Source organism: Apodemus sylvaticus, chromosome 20 (genome assembly GCF_947179515.1).
Source record: "Apodemus sylvaticus chromosome 20, mApoSyl1.1, whole genome shotgun sequence".
Lineage (NCBI taxonomy): Eukaryota > Metazoa > Chordata > Mammalia > Rodentia > Muridae > Apodemus > Apodemus sylvaticus.
The window spans coordinates 58748778-58764655 of NC_067491.1; the positions used below are offsets into that span (position 1 = coordinate 58748778).

General features: G+C 42.6%; 1 pseudogene; it reads left to right on the forward strand.

Moving 5' to 3' along the window:
- Positions 1-12868: 12868 nt before the first annotated feature.
- Positions 12869-13540, forward strand: LOC127671253 (peptidyl-prolyl cis-trans isomerase FKBP3-like; annotated as a pseudogene).
- The last annotated feature ends 2338 nt before the right edge of the window (positions 13541-15878 follow it).

Below are 15878 nucleotides of genomic sequence, written 5' to 3' on the forward strand. Positions count from 1 at the left end.
TGCAGTTTTTAAGACTATTGCTCTGAAGTATTGCTTGAGGTCAGGGATATTGATTCCCGCAGAATTTCTTTTGTTGTTGAGAATAGTTTTAGCTATCCTGGGTTTTTTGTTATTCCAGATGAATTTGAGAATTGCTCTTGCTAACTCTATGAAGAATTGAATTGGGATTTTGATGGGTATTGCGTTGAATTTGTATATTGCTTTTGGCAAAATGGCCATTTTAACTATATTAATCCTGCCGATGATCATGGGAGGTTTTTCCATGTTTTGAGGTCTTCTTCCATTTCCTTCTTCAGAGTCTTGATGCTCTTGTCATACAAATCTTTCACATGTTTGGTAAGAGTCACCCCAAGGTACTTTATACTGTTTGTGGCGATTGTGAAGGGTGTCAGTTCCCTAATTTCTTTCTCAGCCTGCTTATCCTTTGAGCATAGGAAGGCTACTGATTTGCTTGAGTTGATTTTATAACCGGGGCATATAACCAAAAGATTCCCCTGCATGCAATAAATACACATGCTCCATTATGTTCATAGCAGCCTTATTTATAATAGCCAGAAGCTGGAAAGAACACAGATGTCCCTCAGAGGAGAAATGGATACAGAAAATGTTGTACATTTATACAATGGAATTCTACTCAGCAATTAGAAACAATGAATTCACAAAATTTTTAGGCAAATGGTTTGATCTGGAAAATATCCTAAGTGAGGTAACCCAATCACAAAAGAATACACATGGAATTCAATCTCTGATAAGTGGATATTAATTAGCCCAGAAGCTCTGAATACCGAAGGCACAAATCACATAACAAATAACTCCTATGAAGAAGTATGGAGATGGTCCTGATCCTGGAAAGGATTGATCTAGCGTTGGAGGGGAATATAAGGACAGAGAAAAAGGAGGGAGGTGATTGGAGAATGGGTGGAGAGAAAAGGTTTATTGGACATATGGGGAGGGGGGATCTAGGAAAGGGGAAATCATTTGGAATGTAAACAAAGAATATAGAAAATAAAAATATTAAAATGAAAAAGAAAAAAAAGTAAATAAAGACTATATTCAGTAAAAAAAAAATAAATTAAATATTCAGACATTAAAAAAAGATATGGCAATATCTTTCAGGAAATAACATCTATAAAACATAGGTAACCTACTTCAAAGAGATCCAAAGTATTTCTAGTAAAAAGTAGGAGGGCAAAGCTGTGGCTAATTGAAGATGCAATAAGGCACAGGGGACAGCATTGACTTCTCCTGGTTAACAAGAAAACACCCTTTTGCAGTTGGAGGCAGGAGAAACAAAGTAACCTTATCTAACTGTAATGTGTACATGTGGGAAATTACTGAAGACAGGTTTTTTTTTTTTTTTTAATCAATGTGACAAACGCCTGAAGTTCTGGTACATACAAAACTGAAAGACCCAGACAATGAGTACTTGTATTAAGGATGCAGTTAAATATTTTTAATCCTTATATTTAATCCCTTCTTACCTTTGGCAAAAAGCCCACAGAGACGAACTGCTGAGATCCTCCCAGAGATCTCTACGACCAAGAAACAGAAACACCTACCAACTGTTTTACCCAGAGGCCTTTGCTCCTTTGTGCTACACCCAGTTAACTGGTCCACCCAGAGGCCTTTGTGTCCTGTCCTCATGCTATGCCCTGCTAAATACTTCACCAGAGACCTTGCACCCTGGTTGCAGGACAGAATAGCTCATGGTACACATTTCTGCCCATAGCCACTGTACAGGAGGCAGTTGCAAAGACTTCTGCCATCACTGCTGACAGAAACGCACCCTAGCTGGAGGTGGCAGAAGGGCAAAGGGAGCCTTCGTTTTCTAAGCAGAAGATGGGGATTATGAAGGTGAATTTCTGAAGACACAAAGTGAGTTGGAATGAATTTCATGTCCTATTAGAACAGTGTGGGTTTTAAGGTTCTGCAGTGAACAAGGTGTGAATGGAGACCTGTTGGAATGAATTTCATGTCCTATTAGAACGGTGTGGGTTTTAAGGTTCTGCAGTGAACAAGGTGTGAATGGAGACCTGGCTTCTGCTCCGTCAGGAAGAGCTCTGTGTTTCAAGGTCCTGCAGAAGTCTGAGTGTATCAGTTGCAGAGCTGGTTGGGTTCTAGGGAAGAGGGAATTTGTTTCTGTGTGACAGAAGGTGAAATACTGGCAATCACGCAGAGAAAACAAATTGTAAGCCTCCCACAGTGCTGCTTAGTGAGTGCTGAGGTACAGTTAAGCAGCTAAACACATGAATGATGGATGCATGGTCTGCACTTTCTTCTGGCGTTACCTTGTTGGAATCTTTATACTCAGGAAGTTTTGAAACATCAGGGCATGCTTGTTATGGATTATCCCATAAACTGACTGGTTTGGAATCCTATGCTAATGTTGACACACAAGCCCTTGGAGATAAAGACTGTTGTCACAGCATATCTCCAACAGCTGCAGAGCCAGAATCCTGGGCTGGCATTCAGGGCTGTACAGAGAGGATTATATGGACAAGGACAAGGGAACTTGTCATGCCTGGTTCTTCATTAGAATACCTAAATGTAACCTCCCTCCAATGAGTTTACCACAGGCACAGTGCTTTGAGTCATGACTTACACCTCCATAGCAGGTCCTGGGAGAGCTTGTTTTTGTTTCGGTCTCTTTTGTGACCACCTGGACACCAAAGCATCTCCTTTACAAGGTCTGTGCCATCTTATAAGGACTCAAGTCATAATTTCCATTTAGAGTTTTGTGCCAAGAGGAGCTAATTCTTATGGAATTGGCAAAAGGAAAAAGAACTTGCTGTTTCTCTCTGCATGGCGTAACACAAGTAACTATTTTCTTTTGCTTCAAAGGACAGCAAAGTTGGTATAAATTGTCATGATATTATGGGTGGGACTAACTTTGTCTTTTCATATTAATCTTTTCATTCATGGCTGAATGTCTTTATAGGAAAAAGAATCTTTTATACAGTCAACAATCCTTATGATTAGGGGGAGCACTGACAAACGCATGGCTTTATACAAAGGTCAGTTGAGTTGCATGTATTCTTAAGGTTTTCATTGTTTCCTGTATTGGAAAGTTTTTATTTTGCTGTCCTAAAAAGGTACACCACCACAACTTATGAACCATAAGAGTTAAAATATGAACTCTTGTGATAAATCATATACATTGGAAAATTGATACTGATGTATTTTTAGAAAAAAATGACAGGGCCCTACTACGGATGTGGACAGGGTCGGAAGAAAGAAGTACAAGGGTTGCTATAGTTAAATTTCAGTAGATACACACATGGATTTCTCATAAGTAACACTCTCCAATTTGTGTAAATAACATGTGCAAGCAATATATATATATATATATATATATATATATATATATATATATATATATATAAATTTGAAGCTCTACCACCCTCAGTAAGACAATAGTGATAGACAGATGGCACAGTGCTTCCTGGTATTAAGAAAGTCCTGGTTTGGGTCTAAGCAACACATGTTGACTCACAACTACCTGTGACATCAGTTTGAGAGATCAGATGTGCTCTTCAGGACTCCTGTCAACACTCATTGGACATAAACCTCATATAAGCATGCACACACGTACACATGTACACGCGCGCACACACACACACAACTAAATGTAAAAAATGTAAATAGTATGTACTTTTACTAATACAGTAATGATGAGTGTTTGTAAAAATAACATGTGAAGGATTGGGTATCTTTTCACATGTAGAGACATTTACTTGACAGAGTTTGATAATAAATGATGACAATAGGTCAAGGATTGTTTTTTATATAAATGAAGGACATGGAAACAAGGCTTACTTAGGCTAACGCTTTAATGGTGTTACTAGCAATATCAGAGTTTCTTTTTTCTTGAGGTTTTAGTTAAATGAATAAAATAATATTGTAAAACTCTTGAATGAAGCTCTTGAACTTTTTTTCAAGTATTGAGAGAAAACCATGACAGGCTAGCAGTAAACGTTAGGAGCCAACACAAGGGAATGAAGAGGACAAAGGAAGCCACTCCTGTCACAGTGGAGGTCACCAGGCAGTCGTGTAGGCAGTCTATGTAAGGCTAAAGATAACGTGTGGAAAAGGCCGGAGTACACAAAAATGCATTCATAATCTTTGGTTGGTAGCAGAAAGATAGAAAGAGGAAGAGAAGGAAAAGGAGGATGAGGACGAAGAGGAGGAAGGAGACAAAAATTACTTTTCTAAAATAGGATTGTGGTGGTTTGAATGAAAACGCCCCCCATACACTCACAGAGATTGGCACTATTAAGTGGTGTGACTTTGCTGGAGCTCATAGGACATGTTGGAGGATGTATGTGACTGAGGGTGGGCCTCGAGGTTTCAAATGCTCAACCCAGGCTCAGGGTCCCTCTCTTCCTTCTCCCTTCCAATCCAGATGTAGATTTCTCAGTTAGCTCTGCAGTACCATGTCTGCCTGTATGCCACCATGTCTCCTGTCATAATAATAATGGTTGTATTTCACCTCTGAAATACAACCCAGTCCCATTGCAATGGTTATGGTTCCTCTTCACAGCAATCAAACACTAAGATGGAAACTGGTGCCATTGCCTGTGGTGTTGCCAAGATCGGACGGAACATGCTTTCATCTGGAGGAATACAGAAGACTTTCAGACTTCGAACTTAAGTGCAGATGGACAATTCAAGCAGGGTTTATTGGGTTATAGTAGTAGGATCATGGAAGACAGTGATGCTCGGGGTTATTTAAACTGTGAGGGCTCAGCTAGAGAAGATTCAGGGGAGAATATTATTAGTATGGTGCCTAGAAAAATATTCTTGTGATATTTTGGCTAAGAGCATTGCTGCTTTCTACAATTATGTTAAGATCAATCTGAGGCTAGATTGAACATAATATGCATTAAAAGTTTTGACAGAGGACACTTAAAGCAGCCTAGCATTGCCTCTGTCATGTGGTTTTTTTTGGTCTGACTTATGCAGTTTTATAATGAAAAGGAACAATCTGAACTAGGAAAAATACAAAATGTACAGTCTGAAAAAGAGAGCACCAGGACATTTAAAGCAACTAAATCCTGTACTCAAGGACATTTAAAAAAATGTAAAGAAGTGTCTGATGCTAGATGAAATACAAGGAATGGTTGACATCAAGGTAGGACAAGACCCAGCCAAGCTTCCAACTCATGAAAAGGCCTGATTCATACCTTAATACTAGCAGTAGGGAGGCAGAGACAAGTAGACTTCAGAGTTCAAGGCCACCATGTTTATTCACAGCAATTTCTAAGCCATTCAACCTTAGGCACTGAAGAAAACCATTGAAAACAGAAAGCTGGTGAAAAATGTATTTGAAAAATAAGAATGTTTTAATAAGGGTGTTATTTTCCAGCACAACAAGTAACAAAACTTGGCAGCCTTGGCCTTGTGGTCATGTCAGAGTCAAGGTTACAAGAAAGAGGTTGTGACATCTCCCTCCATGTTGAAGAGAATTCTCAGAGGTCAGACATGTTAGGGGTGTCCCTGCATAGAGGTCAAGAGAGGCCATTGCATGAATCTGTGAAGGTGAAGCCTGGATTGCCTTGGAGACCCCAAGATGTTAGAGATGCCAGAGCCCTGGGATATCTGCTGAGGAAAGCTGCTAACACAGGTCCAAACACCCCAAGAATAATAGTGTGTTGCACTCTACATGTATGAAAGGAGTTGGAGATCTGAAGAGTGTTTTGACATCATACATGAAGATGCAGAGTTTGGAGTCTGTTCAGCTGGTTTTTAGTCTCCCTTGGCTCAGTATTTCCTCATTACATCCTCTTTATGCCCTTTGGGAATGGTAATGTATATATCCCCTGCCATTATTTTTTGAAAGTATGTGACTTGCTTCTTCATTGTGATTTTACAGGGGATTACAGTGAGATTGCATGAGACTCAGACAAGACTTTGCTTTCAAACAAAGCTGTTCCTGTGATAGACAATGGGGACATTCTAAGTAAGACTAAATGATTTTTGCATGATGATGATGGACTATTGATGCAATGGAGTAGAATGTAGTAGTTTGAATGAAAATGGCCCTAAAGTTGCACAGGGAGTGACACTTTTAGGAGGTGTGGCCTTGTTGGAGTAAGTGTGGCCCTGTCGGAGGAATTGTGTCACTGGAAATGGGCCTTGAATTTCCAAATGCTCAAGCCAGGTCCAAAGTCTCTTCCTCAGGAGCTTGCCAACTCAGTTGTAGAACTCTTAGCTATCTCTTCAACATTATGTCTACCTGTATTCCACCATGCTTCCCAATATGATGATAATAGACTATAACACTGAACTATAAGCAAGCCCCAATTAAATGTTTTTCTTCAGAAGACTTGTTGAGTTCTGGTTGCCTTCCCAGAGGCCATTTAAGTACCAGGGACCATATGTAAGACCACACCTAATGCCCACAATTTCCCTTTAAAGTAGGCCTAACATCACCAAAAGGCACCCAATGCTCTGGGTTCTATATTCTGTTTCATGACTCTGGAAGATTTCGTGGGCACTTGGGACACAAGGTAAGACATGGTCCCCTGCATACTAGCTCCCCTTAAAGTGTACCCAAAAGCTATAAACTACACCCCATCTTCTGGGCAACCATAGTAGACACTACAATGTTGCTAGAAGATCTTTACATTCCCAGAGGTCATGCCAGTTCTAGGGATCAAGAGGTTATGCTGGTTCCCCAAATCCAATTCCAAGAGGTTGTCCAGGCCAAAAAGTCTTAGAAAAGAGATCACACTGGACCTGAAGTCTGACTGATCACCAGAACTGCAGGCAACCCAGGACAGAAGATCAGAAAGGTTACAGAAGGCAGAGTCACTCAAACTATGAAATTACCTTGTTTGTAACATGGGCTCTCTCCACTTCAAGGAAACAGCGTTAGTACTGACTGTGCCTCTTTGTGTGTCTGCGTGTGTGTGTGTGTTGTGTGGGTGTGTTGTGTGTCCAACCAGATGTAAAGAATACTCATTAAATGGCTCAAATTTGAGTGCAACATACACAATCAGAGACTAGAGCTGGTAGTTTTGTGAGGGCTTCAGGATCTCTCTCAGTGTGACTATGCAGTAATCAGGATGCTCTGCTCTGCATCAGAGCTGTGGGTCTGAACCATCTCCGCCAACTCTATATTCACTTCTAGACTCCAATGGACACTCATGGCTTCGCAGTTCTGTTACCTCCTCTTACAATATCAGACATATCTGTTGGATACATGCAACAGGTCAGGTCTTCTGGGTTCCTTCCTCTGCCTCCAGGATCACTCTCTCCTCAGCTCACAAGTACACCTGGAGACAGGCTGCTGAGCTGACATTCTCACTGTGCATGAAGGTTCTCTGAAGTCTGGTGTTTCTTCTCAGTATCCTTTGTAACCACTAGCACTCCATGGATGTTTCTTCCAGGGGCTTCTGAGTGCTGTGAAGATTAACTCACTGGGCCACAGCTATCCTGGGACTGTTGCCCAGTGTGGAACACCATACAGGGGACAGGAGGAAAATCATTCAGAATTTCTCAGAATCTTCCTTCAGACTTCAGGCGAAAATAACATTTTGCCTCTAATTTAAGCCTGCACTATAGACAGATCTTTTCTCTGCCATGCAGCCACCTGAAATTCCTGTCTGGCTCTGTCCTCCCTGCTCCTGTCTGCATCCTCTGCAGACTCCTCTCCAGTCTCTGGTATCATCCTCCAGGAACCACAGGGCCTCTGATAGCCCTTGAAACAGACAGAAGAAATCTTAGAAATCTGCATATTTCTTAGACTTATGCTATGCTGTGCTGGCCCTGTGATGGCATGGGACCTCAGGCTGATTCCGCCCAAGTGCTCCATTGATACCTTCACAAATTTCCAGCATCCTTGCCTATCATTAGGCCACTATCCTCTGCTGTCTACATGTTGCTCAAGTTTTAAGGAAGGGTGTAGTCTTAGGAGGAGGAAGAACAGGATGGGACTTTTCTCTCTGGCATGATAGACGCAATGTCACCAACACCCTTAGTGTGCATGCTGGAATATGTTAAGGGAAGGAGAAACTAGAGAGTGCATCCTTTCCAATCACACCCCACCTACTTGTTTCAGCCTGTGTCTCTGAAGCACTCTTCATTGGCTGCCATGACCTTGTTATTTTTCACTGGGAGGCAGCAACACAAGTTCCTTAAGGCTTTGGAAATCCTCTTCTCCAGGCCCCTCCAGGCCCGCTTTCTCAGTGGGACTCTGGGCATACCCTGGGACCTCCTTCGGAGCTGCTCCTGATGGACTGTTTCCTTTGAGGATGAGCTAGTGTCTTGTAAGGATTCAATGCCTATATTCTCTTCCTGGTTCTCCTCACTGGGGGAAGGGCTGCTGGTTCTGGACTCCCAGGAGGACATGCTGCTACTTGTGTCTGTAGCACTGGAGCTCTCTTGGGCCATATCTTGCGTGTTTTCAAAGGTTGAGGATTGTGTGGATATGAAAAGTGACCATGGGGCTCCTGATGATGAGGTTAGCGTTGTTGTTGTTGCCTTTCTTTCTCTTGATGATGATTTTGTGGAATTGATGCTTCTCTCCTTCTCTCTGAATGTACTCTTTCCAACATAAGGCATAAGCCCCTGGAGTGGGGAGGTGTTCTCCAGAAAGCTACTCTCAAGGGAAGAAAGGCTGGGAGGTACACTATGCCTCCTCCTACAGCCTTTCCTTCCACATCCGGGCAGCTCAGAGAGAGTGGGCAAAGTGAAGGTGGAAAGAGTACGGGCACTGGTTCGCTTCCTTACAGGCCAGGGAGGGTTGGGGGCTTTTGTAGGGCCCAGAGTACTGCCCTGCCCTCCATCGTGATAAAATTGGGGCTGCCTGGTATACTTCTTTTTTATAATCAAATAAGTCACCATATCATGATTGTACTTCCGTTCCCTCAAAGCCTCCCTGAGCTCTTTAATGTTCTACCCCATAAGAAACATGTCAAAAGCAAGGTTGGATTCTGGTTCTCTAGGGATTTCCTCTGAAGATCTCAATGGGTCTTGATCATGGCACAGCCACGGGTGTACCAATATTTCTTTAATGGATGGCCTCATTATGGGGTCTATAGTCAATAATCTCTTTAAAAGATCTCGAAGCTCTGGAGACAGGTGATACAGGATCCAACAGCTCCGGGCTAGGATCAGATGCTTTATCTTGGAGTGCACTGTCTCGGAAGGGAAGGTGGCCAATAACTAAATAGTATAATACTACACCGAGACTCCAGATGTCAGTTGGGAGGCCATCATATTGTTTGTGATCAAACACTTCAGAAGCACAATATCGTGGTGTGCCACAAAATCCTTTGAACTTTTCCCCAGAGGCCAGTCTTTTGCCTAAACCAAAGTCAGTAAGTTTCACATGCCCCTCCCAATCCAATAGGATGTTCTTGGCCTTGATGTCTCGGTGGACAATATTCTGACTGTGGATATAGTTGACGGCCAAAGAGAGTTCTGTAAATATCCTACGTGCCTCTTCCTCGTCCAGATGCCCACACTTGTTGATGTGTTTCAGCAGGGATCCCCGGGCTGCATATTCCATCACCAGGTACGTTTTGTGCCTTGTCTCAAATATCTGGAACAACTGTATTATGTGACTATGGTTCAGGGATTTCACAAGATCTATCTCAGAGATGACCAGGAAGTCTATATTTGTGCCCCTTTTCAATATCTTGATGGCTACCATGGTCTGGGTCATAAGGTGGAGAGCCACTTTGACTTCTGCAAAAGACCCTTTACCTAGGGTGCCCAGGATATAGTAATGCGGTGCCAGGGGGTTCCCTTCATGGCAACTGGCCTCGAGGTCCCCCGATATCACACTTCCCTTCTCTTGGTCACCAGGAGCTACAGCAAGCAAAGATGGCAGGGAAAACAGATCAGAATTCCTTCTAAGATAGGTTACTACTAGAGATTCTGAGAGTAAGAGACACAGACACTTCCATAGGCGAGTCTGGCTCTGCCTAAGGACATAGGGAAACCAGAACAAAGCAACGACAAACACAGAGGATGGAAAGAAGGAAGAAGGCTCAGAGCAGAAAGAGAACAAGGGTGATGGAAGATAAAATTTTAGCCAGGAGAACAAGGATCCCCATTTCAAAGGAGCAGAACATTGACAAGCTTACCCAAGACGTCCATCATGAAGGACTGAGCTAAAGGCCACACTTGAACATCAAGATAGCTTTACCCAGAAATGCGTGGGATGCAATTTGCCCCAGTAGATACATTATCTACACGGGATGGGGGCAAAGTCACACAGCACCCATGAATAAGTATGAAAATTTGTCAGTATTTTTCTGGAATGGATGTTGAGGTCACTCTGATATACAGAACATCTTAGTCCAACAGAGATATATACCACAATTTTTTCCTTATATGCAGGATACTGGTGGTTTGAGGTTGAATTAAAGGAAAGGGGAACTCTGAGGGGACTGGAGGATAAGAGGCAGGATGAGCTAGAGAGTAACAGACAGTGACAAAGTCAAAAGAGAAGTTAGGAAAACAAATATGGATGTTGGCCAGAGAGGGACGCTACTCAGGTTTCTTCCCACATTTCATCCCAGCACTCCGGAGGCAGGCAAATCTTTGAGTTTGAGGCTACCCTGGTCTACACAGAAAGTTATAGATTGGCCAAGGCCATACAAAGAAACCCAGTCTCCCAGGAACAATAAAACAAACTGAAGAAGGAAAGAGAAAGGAAGAAAGGAAGGAGAAAGGAGGGGGAAGGAAGGAAAACACATGGATGTTAATCCAGAAAGCAAAATAAAAATAATTAAATGAACAAGCAAACAACAAGAAGGCAAAGCTGTAAACAAAGCTCCCAAATGAATGAAATCACATAAACAGAAACCCAAACCTCTGAGTTTACGGAAACAGCAGGAAAGAACTCAGTCTGTGGACATGTAGCTGATGTTCAATGTCGAAATCCAAACAATCACCGATGTCCAAATCTGATCCAACTACCGAGTCCTGCAGTTTACTACCAAACAGCTCTCTGCACAGAAGGACACAAAACAGCCCGGACAGTGCACTATATAATCAGCTCTTGGTCATTCCTCACAATGGCTCTCTGTGTCATCAGAGCATTAGTGACCAATCAGAGCTGGCACAACCCACAGTGATTTTTCTCACTCCTTACAAGGTGCTCTGTCTGTTACTGTTCATTTCACTGAGAGCAAGCACTGGACAAGAGACACCTTAAGGGAGGGAGAGCTCTATTTAGATTCATGGCATGAGGGGTTTGGAGGGAATGTTGGGGTTCCCCCACTAGGGTTTTAGTCTCATGTCAAAAGGAATGTTTTAGATGGGGTGGGGACAAGAGAATCTCTCTCTCTCTCTCTCTCTCTCTCTCTCTCTCTCTCTCTCTCTCTCTCTCTCTCTCTCGTGTGTGTGTGTGTGTGTGTGTGTATGTGCACACATTTGAGTGTGTGTTTCCAACCAGATGTATAAAAGTACAACAAACTTCATTTTGGAGATTTGGGGGTGAGGAAGCATCCAGGAGAGGGGCTCTCTGCTCCAAGACCAAGCAATCAAAGCTTGTCCTGGATTCTTAGCAGGCACAGATTTCTAAGGGTAGATATTTCCCTTAGAATTAGGTGAAGATTGCTGGAATGTCATGTCCTGATATTCTGGAGCTCAGAGTTTGGTGGGTTTTTTTTTTTCCCTCAGGAACTAGTGGGTTTTTTGCTTAGTGATTACTCAGTTTTGTTTTTTGGTGTTTGTATTTATTTGTTTCACCCTGTTTCTTCCACATATGCTCCATTGGCCAGGCTGGGAAGTCCTTTCAGGCCACAGGTTGCTTTGGCTTAGGTTCTAGGGCTCAGTCATGGAGCTCTTCAGGATGGGTGGAAAGGACACTGCCCCATGGCAGCCCCTGTTGTGGCACCTCATGTTGATGGCAGGAAGAGGGTGGAGAGTAAGCGCACCGCAGTGGTGGCTCCTGCTGATGTACCTCACGGTGGTCACAGGCTGAGGCACCTCGCGGTTGTCACAGGCTGATGTACCTCAAGGTGGTCACAGGCTGAGGCAGAGAAGGATGTGCAGTGGCCTTGGCGGCTTCTCAGCTGTAACCTCACAGGAATGGGGACAGGGAACGATAACAACTCAGGCACTACAATCTGAGCAGAATGTAATAAAGCTTACAACTAACAACAAATAAATCCCTAAGAAATTTACAAACTCCTGGAAATAAAAAAAGCATTACTGAATAATTATGTTAATGAAGAAAAAGATTTTCAAAATGTGAAAGCGTAAAATTCCAACATTACATTATCAGTGTCACATACTTAAAGTAGTCCTATGAGGTAAATAGATACCTATAAGTGCTAACATTAATAAAAGAAATCAGTAAAACAAATATTTTAATTTAATGAAACCTGAAAATTTGAGGAAAAAAAAATTCAAACTTAGTTGTTCTGTAAGTCTCTGGTGAGCCTTAGCTTACCAGGATCTCCTGAATGAGCAGCTCAGAGTCCGGAATCTATGTAAAAAACAAGAGGAATTTGTCATTGTAACATGATGGGTCACCCTGCACATGGAGAGAGAACGACCAAGTGCAACCCACCCAGCAGGCCTTTATACAGTCCTCAGGGCAGCCGCCATTAGGCACAATGTGATTGGAGGAGGGGGGAAGAGGAGGAAGAAGAGGAGGAAGAGGAGGAGGAGGAAGGGGAGGAGGAGTAAGGGGGGGAGGAGGAAGGGAAGGAGGAAAGGGAGGAGGAAGGGGAGGAGGAAGGGAAGGAGGAAGGGGAGGAGGAGGAGGAAGAGGAGGAGGAAGAGGAAGGGGGAGGAGGAGGAGGAAAGAAAAAAATGAAAAGGAGGAAATTAAGAAAGAAGATACAATACTAAAAAATATTCGACAACACCCTTGCAAACAGTGCAGCGGCAGCAGCGGGGGAAGATGGCTGAGGCTGTTCCGCAGCGTGCATGGACCGTGGAGCAGGGAGCAGCTGCCCAAGAAGGAAGGACATCATCAAGTTTCTGCAGGATCCCAGTTCAGATTTGTTTCTCACAGAGCATAAATTACTCGGAAACATAAAAAAAATGTAACTAAGACTGCTAATGAGGACCATTTGGTTAGTGCTATAACCATCTTTTTGAAAGTGTCTCAAAATTGCTGAAACCGGAAGTAAAGCGTCTGACCAGGTGAGAAACGTGAAGCTTGGGGACGATAAACCCAAAGAATCCAAGTCTGAGGAGACTCTCGAGGGTCCACCAAAATATAGAAAATCTTTTCTAAAAAAAAAAAAAAATGGAGATAAAAACCAACATTCCTAAAAAGTGAGATGTTGTTCACTGCTGGTAAATGGGGACACTCCCAGATGGAACTGTTTTTGATCCTAATATTCAAACAAGGTCGAAGAAGAACAATGCCAAGCTTTTAAGTTTTAAGGTTGGAGTAGGCAAGGTTAACAGAAGATGGGATGGGGCACTCTTGACTATGAATAAAGAAGAAAAGGCTCGACTGGAGATTGAACCAGAATGGGCCTACAGAAAGAAAGGACAGCCCGATGCCAGAATTCCACCAAACTCCAAGCTCACTTCTGAAGTGGAACTAGTAGATATTGACTGAAACTGGTACTTCAGATCGGACGTCAGCAAGGATAAAAACCTAATGTGGCCAATTGGAGCTTGTTACTATCATGAGGGAAGAGTCAACAGGAAAATTTAAAGAGTTTACTTGATCTCAACTTTTGAGAAATTTAATTCCCTGTAACTCCCCTTAAGTCTCAGACATATTCCTACAGTCGTGTAAAGTATTCAAGAGAGCTAGATGCAGAAAATTTATTTGATAAATACATTATGCCCTCATGATAAAAGCCTTAGGAGAATGTAGAACCACGGGGACAATACTTCAGCCTAGTGAAAAGATATATGTGAGTAACCCTCAGCCAACATTATCTGATATGGATTAAAGATTAAATCAATCAACCCCTCTGAATTCAGTAATGGGACAGCGACATCTGGGGCTCCAAACATTGTAAATAGCACTTGCTATCTTCACTGTTCTCAAAGTGCAGCTGAGGTAATAAGCAAGGGAAGGAAATTAGAGGCACACAATCAGGAAGGAAGATATCCAGCAATCCCAGTGTACAGTGGACCAGATACTAGATATTAGAGATCCCAGGAATCTGAACAAAAACCTTCTAGAAATGACAAATTCAGCAATGTGGCAGCTTAGAGATTAAATATGCATAAATCAATAAATTTTCTATACATCAAACATTAAAAAATGAGAAAGATCATGAGCATACTCCACTCCACCAGACTCAAAGAAAATAAAGTGCCTGGAAATAAACAACAAAGAGGTGATGGGAATCTACAATGGAAGTTTTCAACCTCTGAAGAAAGAGATAAAGACAATGTATTACTCCTGGATTGGTAAAATGAATATTACATCAAATGAATGAGTATTATACCAAAACCTTTTATAGGTTTGATTCAACCCCCCCCCCCCTGAAAATCCTCATCTCATTCTTCATTTCAATAGAAAAAAGTGAACCTTACCTTCATATGGGACCACAAAAGACCCTGAGGTGCCAATAGCATCAGAAGCAAAGAGGAAAATATTGTGGGGAATACCATTCCATATCTTAAAATGTATTACAGAGCCATAATAAGAAGATCAATTTGGTCCTGACCCATAAAAGATCAAATAAACAAAATCAAGGATGCACACATGACTTCATGTTGTGAGGTAATTGCACCAGCAAAAAAAAAATGTTTTTTAATAATTTTTTATTTAATATTTCTTTTTACTTATTCCCTTTACATACCATTTACTGCTCTTTTCCTGGCCCCTCCCTCATGTCACCCATCCCTCTTTCCTTTCTGAGCCAGTGGGGGCCAACTCTGATTACACCTCCACCCTGGCACATCAAGTCTTTGTTATGCTAAGTGCATCCTCTCCTACTGAAGCCAGAAAAGGCAGCCCAGAGAGAACATATCCCATATCTAAGCAACAGCTCTTAGGATAGATAGTTCCTGCTCTAGTTGTTCGGGACCTGCATGAAGAGCAAGCTGCATATTCGTTATATATGTATGGGGAGGGCTAGGTCTACCCCTGTGTGTTCTTTAGTTGGTGGTTCAGTCCCTGAGAATCCCAAAGTTACAGGTTAGTAGATTCTGTCTGTCTTCCTGTGGAGTTTCCATTCCCTTAGGGCCCACAATCCTTTCTATTCTTCCATAAGAATCCCCAAGCTCCATTCAGTTTGGCTGTGGCTGTCTAAAACTGTCAGAGTCATCTGCTTGGTGGAGCCTCTCAGAGGACAGAAGAGAGTCATGCTAGCCTCCCTTCTGAAAGCATAACAGAGTATTATCAATAGTGTCAGGGATTGTTGCTTGCCCCTGGGATGAGTTTCAAGTGGGGGCAGGTATTAGTTGGCTGTTCCCTCAGTCTCTGCTCCATTCCTCATGGCTGCATTTTTTTGTAGACAGGATAAAATTTTGGTTGGAATTTTTAAGGTGGGTTGGTGTACTGGCTGGTTTTGAGTGTCAACTTGACACAGGCTGGAGTTATCACAGAGAAAGGAGCTTCAGTTGGGGAAGTGCCTCCATGAGATCGAACTGTGAGGCATTTTCTCAATTAATGATCAGGGGGGAGGGCCCCTTGTGGGTGGTGCCATCTCTGGGCTGTATTCTTGAGTTCTATAAGAGACCAGGCTGAGCAAGCCAGGGGAAGCAAGCCAGTAAGAAACATCCCTCCATGGCCACTGCACCAGTTCCAGTCCTGACTCTTTTAGTAATGAACTGCAACTTGGAAGTGTAAGCTCAATAAGCCCTTTCCTCCCCAACTTGCTTCTTGGTCATGATGTTTGTGCAGGAATAGAAACCCTGACTAAGACAGTTGGTGTCCCTATGACTCCCCTGGTCTTCCTGCTTCCTTGTTTCAGGAGGTGGCCTCTTCAGTT